General features: G+C 41.8%; 1 long non-coding RNA gene across 1 annotated transcript in view; it reads left to right on the top strand.

Annotated features, from left to right (window-relative positions):
- The window catches only part of LOC111242956 (uncharacterized), a 31,189-nt gene that overhangs the window by 15,332 nt on the left and 2,010 nt on the right, over positions 1 to 13,847 (top strand). The gene's annotated exons all lie outside the window — the stretch shown is intronic.

The raw sequence follows: 13,847 nt of genomic DNA on the forward strand, positions 1-13,847 counted from the left end.
GATCGTTTGGCAAATAGCTAGAGAGCTGGGGGATGAGGGGGACACAACAGTCTAGGAGACTGTCCGCTGCAGGGGCAGCTTTTATTCTGCTGTATGTTTGTTTTCAGAAAGCGCTGTTTGCGGTCCAATTGGCTGACTAGGAGGACGGCACCTGGCCAATTCTATCTATCTCATACTTTCCTTTTCTTTTCTCTGATGCCACCTAGAGCCCGACATGGCAGTAGACAGGCCGAGTTATCAGCGCTCTGCAACAGTGCACCCTGGGCGTATCCGTATGTGACTGGCTTGTCGCAAATGCGCCGCTGGCCCGCCATTAATTATGGTGTAGCAACGTATTCATTAAATTCAACACGCTGTATGTTCGAATGCACAGGCAAGTGCGTGTGTGTGCTTTTGAAATTGCTGTTGTCGCTACTTGTTGTTGATAGCGGAAACAACAACGATGACGGAGTTTTAGATCAATAGCAAACTTTGAGTAGAGAGAGGGCTGCGATCACAGCCGCATCGTTGCCGTTGCGTCGAGCCTCTACACTGAAAAGGTCGACGGAACGAGAGCAACTATCAAAACTTGTTGGCTGGCAGCGAACCGCCGATGGACAGATCTATAAACGATAGAGGAAATAGTTGATACTGGCTCGGAACGCAAGTCTCTGAGAGGATTACGCATAGCCAAGTAAGGGTTTTGCTGCTGTTACAACAGGAAAAGTAAGCGCTTTCTACAAAAAAAGAAGCGTGAAAAGCACATCTTTTTATTTTCCTTTTGCTTTCCTCACTCACTTCTTGTCTTGTAGCTTTTTCCCGTTAGCTTTGGAGGAGGTGACTGATCACGAGCGCACATCGAGAATCATCAGCCTCTCGCTAATCTCTAACACAGTACACAAGCGAGCCGAATGGCTGGCGGTGAAGTGCCGTAAACAGTTCTGAAGACGACGTCGAGTTGCTACCATCAACGACAGCAGCCGTAGCGGCAAGCCCGCTTACCAATGTATCCCGGAGGCGCAACGCCATGAACCGTCGTGTGGGTTCAGTACAGTAAAATTTCAGACGAAGAAGAAGGATAGGGAGGGACAGATCTCCTGTTTGAAGAGCAGCAATGATATAGCTGTCGGGTTATACAGCCTTTACACAGAAAGATCGGTCATCGCTGCCTGCAGACATTCGTATAACCAAGGGACGAAGCGAAGGCAAGCGAGTGAATAAACAGAGTGGCTACAAACACGAGCAGCAGCCATGAGGGAGTTCTGCAGTAGGAACATAACGTTTGTGATGAACACATTACCATCGGCCAATCACCGCTAAAGATATGTACGAAGCGCACATTGATCTACCTCTGCTAGCAGCAGCTGCAATGAAGACACGAGCGGGTTTACACCCCATTGATGCAGCGGCCCGTTTCATAGCCTGTGCGGCTAACAACTTTCACTACAACACCGTCCTGGGCCAGAATCAAATAGACATTACACGAACACATAGGGTGCTATGGAGTTGAGCTCTATCTTATTCCGCAGGCGCTGAACCTTGTCGACCTGAACTAATAAGGAGTCAGACAGACAGGTGGTTATATTATGGCAACGACGCGAAATTTTCCCTTCGCTGATCGGTAGCCTCAAAGCAGACACCGTTTGTCCTGTAGCTAAAAAGGAGCTAAAAAAATGGTTCGCGCTATTAAAGCCGGTCATTATCACACCTGATGGGCTCACCGGACAGAGATGTTGTTGTTCTTGTTGTTTGCAGCTAATTGACAACTAATAGGTCCAGTCTGCACTCATCGTCACGAACGAGTGCCTTGCACTCGTAACCCAAAGAATTAATTCAACACGGTCATACACAGATACCGACAGTATCGCACGAGTAGAATATCGCGGAGAACTAGTGGAACGATACGTTACTCGTTGGTGTATATATATGGGATCGTGTGCAGCGCGCTGACCCCCAGGAGGCTGCTAGCGCACTGAATAAGCCCTACAGAGTAGAAATCGGCTGGTAACGAATACTGATAGCGGACGGTAGTGCGTGCTACCATCCAATCATGCCCTGTGGAGATCCTGTTAATATTTACTACAAAACACAGCAAGTAAAAGACGGTGCAGATAAGCTTATGGTGTGGTAATATTGGTTTGTATGGGGCAATGATGATTTCTGCATCATCTGGCTTCCTATCCCTTCCTAGCCGATTTAAGTGAAATACCGAACAGAAGGTACCGACTCAGCCTAACCCATCAGGTTCAGAAACAAACAAACAAAGAAAACGATACGTTACATCCATAGCCTCTCTGTTATTGAGGGCGCTCCAATAATGGCACCTAGGTATCGTTGGGTGTCATACTTCATTAAACAATTCTGCTAAGACATTAGAACAGCAAAAAAAACACATATGGCAGACGTGTTTTACTGTCAGAGTTATGCGAAAATGCTGTAATTTTCATAACATAAATTGGGTGTGGATTATTACGTATGCCTATCTAACTGGGTTAGAGGGAGCAGCTTTCTATCTGAATGCAGGTTGCCTAAAGAGATACAGACAAGTCGGTAACACCCCGACGCAAATATTCTACTAATATAACATTCTTATTGAAGGACCTAAGGCTCATTAGAGTCGCTCAAATAATGGTATAAAAATACTTACTCATTGTATTTAATCGATTCATAACAATCAAAGCTAGCGCTCCTTGCCTACGAAGGACAACATGTTTCTTTATTGAAAACGGCGAGAGTTGCTAGTAACAGGTTTGCTGAGATAAGAAAAAGCTTCTGCTAATCTCTGACAACGAATCAAATGGATCTTTAACGATGACAGATTCGTGCAGCAAACGATAAGATATTATAACGAGTGGTATATTGGAGATCTTCCTGTTAATTAGCTAGCCTCAGCTTGACAAATGTACTTGCCACCCGTGGCATATACCAGCCCAGCTGCAAATAGATCTCATCACTTTCTCTGTCTCGCCCCGTCCTGTTTGTCACATGCGAGATCATTCCGCTTCTTCCGCCTATTCGACAGTAGAAAAGCTATCTTTTTATAATGAATTCTATTTTAATGTTATTAGTTGCTCTTATTTGCTGTGCGTCATTGGGACATTGCGATTATCAACTCGTCGTCAGGTTTCTGGATTTGTTCCAGAATACAACTTCTATAGCCATACCATGAAAATCGGCAGTGTCCTGATAGATGACCGTTTCGTAAGCGTTGCTCAGAGATCTTTCCATGACAGTGACATAATCTGAAGAATCAATCCTTCTAAATTACCATTGTATATTTAGAGTTCTTTTTTTTTTTCTAACCAAACGACCCGGTCAAGTCGGTGCAGCATTACTGCCAGTCATTAGCTTTCGCCTAACCTATTTTATCTGTGCCTCATTAATAGGCCCATTTCGTTGCTCACAATTGGACTTGATCTGCGCCGCGGCAGTAGCGCAACAAGGTACGTACAATCTGACCAAGCAGTCGTTAGCGGACGCTGCTGCCACAGTGACGCAATACACCAACAGAAACTAAATACAGACACGCGCTTAGATCAACGCGTCTAGCCTGGTTTCCACCCATTATAATCGTGTTGAAAAAGCGACCCACAAATGCTGCTGACGTGACGACCATTGCAAACGTAAAGGAGACAGCTATATCTCTATCCGTCTTGTGTGGATGCTTGCAAATCTAGAAATATTAACCTACGATTTCCTAGCGGTCTTTGATATGCGCTGATGAACTCGAACGCTATATTGTTAGATTACCAGTAGAAAACCCTTGAACTCAATTAAGCTTTCGGTTTGTTTATTTATACGCAGCTAAAAAAAAAATTGTATATATAAAGATATCTTTATATATATATATATATATATATTGTATCCTCAAATTTGCTGCAAAGCGAGCGACATTTTATTCAACGTATTGTGGATTTCATAGTCTACGTTTAAGATACGCAGAGAGTATTAGAAATTGCTTAACTGTAGTAACAAGCGAAGGGCGTAGCATTGCACACGGCTGATCAATCGCCTTACCAAATAGAGTCTATGTTATAAAGAGGTGCAATTGTGTACCAACTTATAATGCGTGCTAACGTACCGTTAGTTAAAGTTCAACAGCGGGCTTACATTTAGCAGGAATTACTAACAATTCAATGGCCATTAACTCTATAGGAATCTGTTTTTACTGTTATATCAACATATGTTCTGAGCACCGCCGTTGGGTCACAGCTTTTAAACTCGAATTTTTACTCCCGTCTCATTTGCGCCTCTTCTCGTATAACGGTAGGAAACTGTCTCTCAGTAACGTATTAACGTTATGGTTGGCTTGGACTATATATGGAACTCTCGTAAAATTGTCACTATCCTAAAGAAAGCAGCAAGTTCTATTATAAGACCCTCTGGGCGTGATGATACTAATCGCTGATGCACAAAAAGCACCTAAGTAACTTTTCAGCCCGGATGGTTATCCAATATGTCGCACGATTTATAATAGAAACAGATTTTACTTTGAATTTATTCACAAGCAGTTCAGACGTATTATTATTTTCAGGACCTATTAGATTTTTATTAGCTTAGGCAAGTTGTTTTCTCCGAGATGCTCGACGAAGGAATTCGAAGGTTTGCACCTTCGAAGGTTGCACAGGTAGCCTGTGTACACGGCTAAACCCAAATGGCGTCTAGCGAGCTCGATACGAATCAGCCCATTTTGCCACACAACTCCTTATAGTTCGGTACAAGTGTGCATTTGTTAATGACGTATTATTAATGAACCAACGCTTACTTCAGCCTCGAGGATGGTCCAATTGGACTGGTCTCATCTAATCTGATTTCCACTATTCAATGGTACAACCATCATGAATATGGTTCGAGTTCAGATTGAGAGATTGCCATCGTGGCAGCAAGGTATGCTGAAAAGATCTTATCTTAACAAATTATCTTGTAAGTCTCAGCGTAAAACATCCCCTAAATCTTGAACGTGTAGCAATCGTTTCTGTACTCTGTTCTCTATAGCTGTAACTATCGATCTGCACGTAAAGTACACTTTTTTGGTATACTAGTTATTGAGCGTTATAGAGTTGTAGAGTGTGGGGTGGCGTGGTCTAGGCGTCTCACAGCCATACCGCCACGCTGGTTCAAATTTTAGCGTTGGCAAAAACTATTACATGATATTAATAATAAAAGAAATTGGAAATAAAAGAACAATGACAAATCAGGCGAAATAAAAGATTATCAATGTTAAGGTTAGTAGCTGATTGTATGGTTTCATAAATCTCTCTCATTCTGATTAGACTCTTAGTGGGGCAGGCATATCATGCTATACGTGAAAATAGATGAGTTCGAGGACTCGTTCATGTCTGGCCCATAGCTACTAGTGCTAAACACCAAAAAACACTGAGCAGTGGCATTTTTTTTGGCGGTTAAGGGCAAATGCACTATGCAGACCAGACATCACTGAATTGCGCTTTGCCCGGTACTGTGGGACTCTCACCCACTAAACCCCGGACCTCTTTATCAGCTTGGGTCATGGTTCGGGATATGTTTGATATTACTTCGAAACCATGACTTGCAGGAACGGTCATTTCGTCATCCTTCCCTCTGAACCGTTCCAGTCCATCCTTCATTCTGGCTTTCCTCTTGTCCAGATACGCTGGGCCTCGATGAGCGATACGAATACTACAATTATATTGCATTGGCGCTGGCTACCGATCGTTTCAACTTTTCCGTCACCCCTAATTTCGAATGTACAAATATGCACGAATTTAAGAATAGTCTACCCGAATATATGTCCTATTGTTGTTATTGTACCAACTTGCGTGATACGGCTCGTCACCACATGGTCGTTATAAGCTGTTACGTATTTAGCTGCTGCGTTCAACCTTCGCGTTGGTGACGACTGATATTAGGGTATTAGCGCACCTGCAATGGTAGCGATTGTCAATATCGACAGGTCGTGGGACCATGGCGAAGCTCATGGAAGGTCCCGTGGTCCGTGCGCCATCTTGAGGGCCTTATGGTCCTAAGGTGAATTTCAAGGCCGTCAATCGCATAATTTAATACTGTGCGGCATCGATCTTATCGGAATAGCAGTTGTTGCTTTTTCCCGCGTAATAGAACGATCTTACCAGCAAAAAAAATTCCAGAAGTGTCTGGCTGTAAACTTTGTCGGCATACTCATATTCTATTTGGCTGCGGTGCAGAAAGCCAAAGCATGTTGAGGGGAAACTAAGCGACCTAATTAACGGGTTGGCCACATTTAAATTTTCATAGATGTTTTTATAAAAAATCAGCCATCACAGAAGCTTGTGAATTGTTTACGCGTGGATGTAATGCAAATTACGTGACCAATTACAATTACGTGTGAAGGGTCTTGAGAATCCCCCAGTAAAGCGATCTCTTGTCAGCCTGGATTATGGGCAGAAGATAGCTGAATTCGCAGAAGAAAAGCTTTGTAGCTTTAATCCCCATCAACTTGTCATTATCACAGAATACAAATAATTAAATTCAAAAATAGAATTTCAATGCTTGAATTATTCGAACTACTTTTTTTTTCAATTTCACTGCAAAAATACACATAATACAAAAATTTTGGTCAGTCTTCTATACCTTTTTAAACTATAATATAGTCTTCCGCTAAGCTGACTCAAAGGGGTCGTTAGGCCTTCGGTACGCTGCTGACTCCTATTAACTCCAAATTGAATACTGCCAATTAGAAAATATCTATCCTTCTGACGAAGGGGTGTAACTGTATAGAAAGGCTTTATTGCCTGTCTGCATTCGGTATTACGTACACCCCCACAAGTGGTACTTTTTAGATTAAGATAAAAATTGTTGTTCATTAGTTTTTCAACTTGTGTGTTTATTTAGTACAAAAGGAAAGCTTCGGTCCTTTTCTTGGCCTCTGAATGAGGCATTGCTTTATTCAGAACGCGACAAATCTTTGGAGAAGACATTTCTTAGCTTAAGGCTCTCTTTATAGGATTACTTTGTCACCTGTCGTTAGTAGTAGCGTGAACTAGCCAGTCAAACTTTAAAACAGCCTTTCTGATAGTCTAATTCACTGCAAAATGCATCTGACTGCTTCCAAACAAAGTGCCTCTTAATAGGTGCTTGCAATGATGCACAGGGTCTATGCAATTGTCCAAACTCTGTTACCATATAATGTCAACACGAAACGGCCAAAACAAATGTACACTGTTAAACAGTAGGGGTTAAACGAAGAAAAAAGCGCGTGTAGTTTAAAATCAAGATAGGTTTACATGAACTGCAAGAGTAAGGTTACGATTCGGTAAAAGAAAATAGCTGATTTCAAGCATTTTCAAAATAGCAAATGAAATAAAAACTATAGTACCTATTATACTTCTTACTAATAAATCTTGTTTCTTTTAAAGCTCATAAAGTTGCTCGTGAGCTTACTGTTGTTTATTCCTGTACCTTGAAATTTCTTGTCCAACATCAATAGAACGATTCATGTAATCTGTTCATCAGTTGTTGTTTGGAGACAATTCCAGCCCCAAGAAATTTTATCTTTAACAAATATATAAACACACGTGGCTTCTCTTTTGCCATTCGACATGCGAGTGCCTATACCTATACAACACGTGCGAAATAGTAGAAGTACATAAGTATTCTACTAAAACTTTTAAAACGATAGAACGAATTATTGCTAAATATCTCGGATCGTTTCTTCTGAGTGCTATCGAACTGGTGGCGTTACGTTCGTCGTCTGCACAGTCTTCTCGCGAACACCAACTAAGCTATTGTTTGTGATAGAAACATTTTTGTAAGCATGCGTTGTTCGCGTCCACTAGCGAAATCTGCTGGTTTCTGTTGGTAGATACAGGGGCTAATTAGTAGAAACTTCACTGCCTATCTCGTCGGCGCGACCTTAAACGTATCCGTTAGCAACGGCAACCGGGCACACCGGTCAGCTGTGCGTTGAGTCGAGTCCGGAATGCGTTCAGATACTTTACAATAATGCCTATACAATATACCTGCAGTAATGCAATGCTGATACGTCGTATAGAGATTATTGCCAAACAAGCGACAGATGTATTGGGCCTTAGGCGGGTTCTAGCCGCTCTTTAAAACATAACTGCAAATGCATTTCCCATTTCACTCGATCTGGACAAAGAGGTGAACTAGCTAAAACAAGAAGAAGTGTCTGATGACTATTCTGTTTTACTGCTGCTGCTACTGGTCGAGCACGTCGCCTGAGATGACGCCGTCGCGTTGTGTTTAACAAAGATTTGCCCCCTAGAGACTGAAGGCAACGTTCGTAACGCTAGATATTAGCCATTGGGTACTGACTACCGTGACCAGGCCTGCTACATCAAGGCATGTGGTGTCCATGGCCAAACGGTTAGAAATAAGGTGTACAAGGTGAAGGCCATGCAAATGTGTTCTCATCATTGTTTTATTTGAAAGGTATGCATAGCTACTTCACATATACGCACTCTCGGTTGTAAAGCGTTATTAGGGTTAATGATTATCTGTAATCTAATAATAGTTGTGTCAATCGTTCTACTGTGACCAGAGTCTATGCCGAAACAGTCGACGCAACTTTTTTCAAAAACAACTTTAAACTCGGTTCGCTGGACATACAAATATACATGCCCTTGCGCTTTAAGGCACGTTAATCCTTTCTCATGTTGCGTATCCTTATAAACACCTACGTGACACGGAACTTAGGTAATAATAATAATAGAAATAGTCGGCTACCAAGGAAATAGAACTCTAAGAGAGTTTATTATTCTCGCATCTCCGGCTAATTAAGGTACTCTAAGTGAAGAAGATATTAAGAGCGCTTTCGTCGTATAGTTTGAACCGTTTCAAGCTCAGAATAGGTATCATTATATAGCCAAACAACTACTTTCTTCCGAGACTACGATTGTCCATATAGGGGATAGAGCTCGTTCGTATAGGCAGCTAAACGAAAACATGTCAGATGTACTTGAAAACGATGGCTTGAAATAAATATGTCCAGAAGAGACCTGTAATGTTTAAGCGTTACGGCTACTAGCTCTGAGCAGATTATACGTGAAAGCGGCGCTCGAATACTTTTGCGAGGACCTGTTGTACACATTCTGAGGTAGCTACATAGAATCTTTGGGCTGGCAACTTTGGCTGGACATAAATGGCAACATTCCGAGCATAATGGCCACGAGGCAACTTTGGTAATGAAAAACTGAAGCCCAAATTCAGAAGCAAACATTTACTAAAAAACTGCCACATGATAACATCATTGTATTCAATAACCACCGTGTTATAAAATCTGTGCACGACAACTAAATGTCTTAAACTGCTGATAGCAATGCATTACTCTAATAACGGATATGCGTACCTATATGGTCTTATCAAATTCAACCAGTCGCGAACTTTGTCGTTCTCCTGCTGACATATGTATACATGCCCATAAAGATAGTGAGCTAAAATATCAGGCTTGTCTATTGCAGTATTATATATATTATAACTAGCTTTTATCATTTATGTTACTATAAGAAATTATGTACGTTAAAACAATTCAAATTTATACGAAGGAATCAATGAAATGTACCTCATAAGGTATGCCATTGATCGTTCATGATATCCATCCTAGCACTAATTCTAGTAGAAATAAAGTCCAGCACGACCTCTCTCTCTCTCTCTCTCTCTCTCTCTCTCTCTCTCTATATATATATATATATATATATATATATATATATATATATATAAATATATATATATATCCCCTCTCTCTCCTCCCTCCAATGAAGCCATATATATTGAAATATTTTAGATCCTTTCTCTTATACCAGAAGCGGTGGAAGAATCCAAAGGTGACACTGTGTCTTCATGATACCGCCATTCGCTCGAGGTGCTTGCATCTCTTCGTTTGAGCCGTGGCTATTCTATAGCCCTGCCTACCATTCGCTGGTTGACTGACCAGGCGTGAAACATCGACCACGCAACGCACCAACAATGACAACAGTCGTACGCATACATACGTACATATATGTGTCGTGCACTAGCAGGTTGACTACGAAGCTAGAAGTGTGACGCAATCAGTTTGGCGAACGTGCCGCAACGGGCGCTTTCGTAGCAGCTCACGCTCGCATGCATACACAAATAGAGATTCATAGACAACGTCTGCAAACGTAGAGCAAAGGAAGAAGATCACATTTTGTGGGCTTTAGGCTTGACCCCGACCCGCGATATCTCTGTGGTCTCGTTCCGTCATTGGGCTAACGTTCGATTACGCCCAACCATCGTTGTTAACAGTGAAGGCAATGTCGTTACCGCTGCTGCCATCATTGCAATCGCTGTCGCCATTATCATCACCGCTGTTATCATGTTCCTCAGGCGTCCGCCTGTCACCTGTCCCCTTTTTCATAGCGGCATAATGGCGTAGCTCTGTCATAGCAGATGTCACCAGCAGGGACTTTCGACTCTGCCGAGATAGCATCGGCAGGGTTGCCGCCAGTAACGGCTCAGAGAACTCGGAAGCCCGACTCATCTTGTTAATAGCGGTAATGACGATAGCTTTGTACATCTTTGCTAGTCCTGCGTGAAAGCAGTAATGTTGTTGCGGAGGTCTACGATAGCTTAGCGTTGAGTAGCAATGCCGACTATTTTGTGGTAAGCAACTGTTCGCGACGGGCCTACTGATGCCGTCGGCGTCACCGTCTTAACTGTTTATCATCAAAATAGATTTTTGCAAAGCAGAGACGACTTTGCGCAGGGGCAGACTTTTCTGTGGCCGGTAGTCACCCAATGCACCGTGCGCGGGAAACTGGCTGCTCATTGGGAGGAAAGCAAACGTCAAACACGAAGAAAAAGAGGCATCTTTTGTTCAATCTGGATACGGAGATTGTGTTATTATTTTGTTATTATCCGCTATTATCTGCAGGAATTGGCTATTTTGACTAATCAACATACCCTCTTTAGTGCGAACTGCGATGGTTTCGCTGGGCATCGCATTAATAACCACTACACGTCACTTATATCTATAACTTCATGATGGAAACACAGTCATTTCTCTTACTGCGAAGAACGGCAAGCGCAGGTCACTGGACACAATCGTTACGTGCAGGTACTTTCATACAGAGGTTTTAGGTAGCGTCATTAACACTCGGAAAACACAGACTGGACTGTTGAGCGAACAGAAACATTGTTAGTTAGAGTAGCAATAAGTAGTGGCATACGGATCCATAGTCGAGCGTTTGTATTTTGACCCGCGTTAAATGAGAGTCATACCTAAACACCAGACGATGCCACATATTTGTCTACTATCAATACTAGTATTGAGTGCGAATCATGAAAATAGAAACGTATCGTAAAGTGTGTAGACTGTTTTCCTTCGGGACATGCAGACATGAAGCCAGGGTAAAACATAGCCGGATGAAAGCTCAACCTTGAGATTAAAAAAACACTGCAACAGGAGGTAGGAAATTGAAAGATCTGTTTATTGGTCTTTTGGAGGTGCGATCATGAATAGAGCTTCATATCGCTTTCTGATGGCCATGCCTAAAGTTGTGATTGACGGACCGGATACCGCTGTTAAGAAGGTAAGGTAAATTATTCGTTTCTGTGATTCTGAACATTGAAATAAAGGGTCGAGGGAGCAACTTTGCTATGACCGGGCTCACGAGCTGGTCATTGGATTAACAATTACAAGAGGTATGCTTTTTGCTAACTGAAGAGTAAATTGATCCCGACAATGCATTATATGAAAAGTACAGGTCTATATTTTTATAATTGTGTTGTCTAAAAAATCGAGGGATGGGTTTACAGACGTAATATACGTGAAGCAATTGAAGTGTTCTTGTCTTTGACCTTGACGTTATTCCTAGATCGCTTTAGGACAACATGGTTATGATAAACATGTTGGAACAATACATGTAATGCTTAAAGTGACCACAGCAACTCCGTTAAGTAAAGAAACATAATAAATTGATTTTTAATGGAAATACATATGTATTTTTTTAATAAAACTCTAAAGATACTGAAAATAGATTATATATATTGCTTAACTGTAATATTGCTTATCGGTACCACGAAGTACCACGCATAGTAGACCGTGACGAGAGAATGCCATTGAATCATCCTCCCATCGAAGTCTGTAGTCCAGCTAATGGTCCCAGGTTTCAGGTACCACCAATAAAGTAGTGGTCCAAAAATGAATAGGGATAACTCTAATTCAAAAGTCATTCTAGTTAGGCATATTTTAGCAACCTAGCTGTTCGTATAGATGCGGCCCTTTCAGCAGTCTCTTTCACTCGTCAGAATCGCAATATAATGTCAGCTACCCTATATGTACATGCCTCTAAGGTTTCTCTTTGTTTCCGTTTGCGCCAATATGACAAATTAGTGACTCACTCGACCGTTCGGTTACTTTTAGGTGGCATTGACGTACATGTGTGTTCTAAGCTTTTTACTGCTACGGCTGCAAACAACTGACCGAAACAGAAAGCGCTGTTATTGCCATTAAACTATCCTTTGACCGTTGAGATTACAGGAAATCTTACGTTATATTTCGATAACAATCTTATTAAGTATACTAAATAAAATTAAACGATCGACCAACAGTATATTGAGAATTGCAGTCATATTTTCTGTCAAAAGTGATCTCGAATACTTGATAATGGCTAACTTTCCAACCTGCTAAGGCATTCAAGTAAATGGTGACAGTTATCGGTTAGGGCGTTGAACTTATGTTTTAAAATACCGGTGGGCCTTTGCAACAGACGTTTTAATATACGTTCCCTTTTTTAACGCTTCTAGTTCGCTTTTGGTTACTAGATAAACAAATCCTTTGAATCTCTTCTTCGGTACTATCAAAAATTTGCCTCCACCAGAAAATGTAGTTAGGATCGGCTCCTCTAGACCCATGTGGGGTTTCTCCAGAAGCCCTAGAAACCGGTATAGTAAGCATATACCATGGTAACTATTTGCCAACGCTGACATTTATAAATAACAACTATTGTCTTCTTATGGTTACTATACCAACGCACTCAAAGCGAGGCGCATTGGCCCGCTAGACCATGTTGCCCCTGATAACCTCCCTTTAATGAAGAAACAACTGTTGTTACGCATTTTGTTGGGATTTTTCATTTCGAAGCAGTTAAGAAGAACGTACCAAAATGAGTCTGTACGGCCATTGTTCTTTAACTATAATCAAATTATATTTTTCCCTCCTTCCTTTAGTTCTTATCTCTCAAAGAGAAACGATATAATACGACGCACTGAGGTGAGCATGTCCCTGGTACGTCTTTTACTCGTTACGCCTTTTATGGTTTCTCGTAACAACTTGACCACCCATACCATCATGGTTTGGGTGCATGGTCCTGCCAAGTGCTGTATCCTCAACAGGACCGCGAGCAAAAGAATAAAGGTATAGCGCCAGAAAGACCTCCAAAAGAGTGGTCTGACCCGCTATTTCAATACTTATCTTTGCTGCCGTTGTCGTTGTTGTCATCTCTTGTAGTCGCCATAGCAAGATAGGCCACCACCGGACAGCGTACCCTGACTGCGCAAAGCTACTACAAATGGCGAATGGCCTCCTTTTCTATTGCGGCCGGTCAGCGCTTGTATTGGTGTTATTTTCAGCTATCGGGGGAAGAACCAACAGCAGCAGATATACGCACTCGTCATGCGGTCAGGCGGCGATGGACACGATTTATTCTATTTTGGCGGAGAACGAGAATTGAGTACCAAGTCCTATTTAGCTTGTGCCAATATACACATGCTATAGGTAAGCGTTTAGAAGTCACGGCCTTCCTCTCAGTGACGTTCAGAGATGTGTGGTACGAAAATTTCTAGGTAGGAGCCCATTTTTTTGGTAAGAAGTCGATGAATGTTTACCCCATTACACGTTCGATAAATAATTAAACCTATATATATATATA

The sequence above is a fragment of the Varroa destructor genome, unplaced genomic scaffold (genome assembly GCF_002443255.2).
Source record: "Varroa destructor unplaced genomic scaffold, Vdes_3.0 BEIS01000001.1, whole genome shotgun sequence".
Taxonomy (NCBI): Eukaryota; Metazoa; Arthropoda; class Arachnida; order Mesostigmata; family Varroidae; genus Varroa; species Varroa destructor.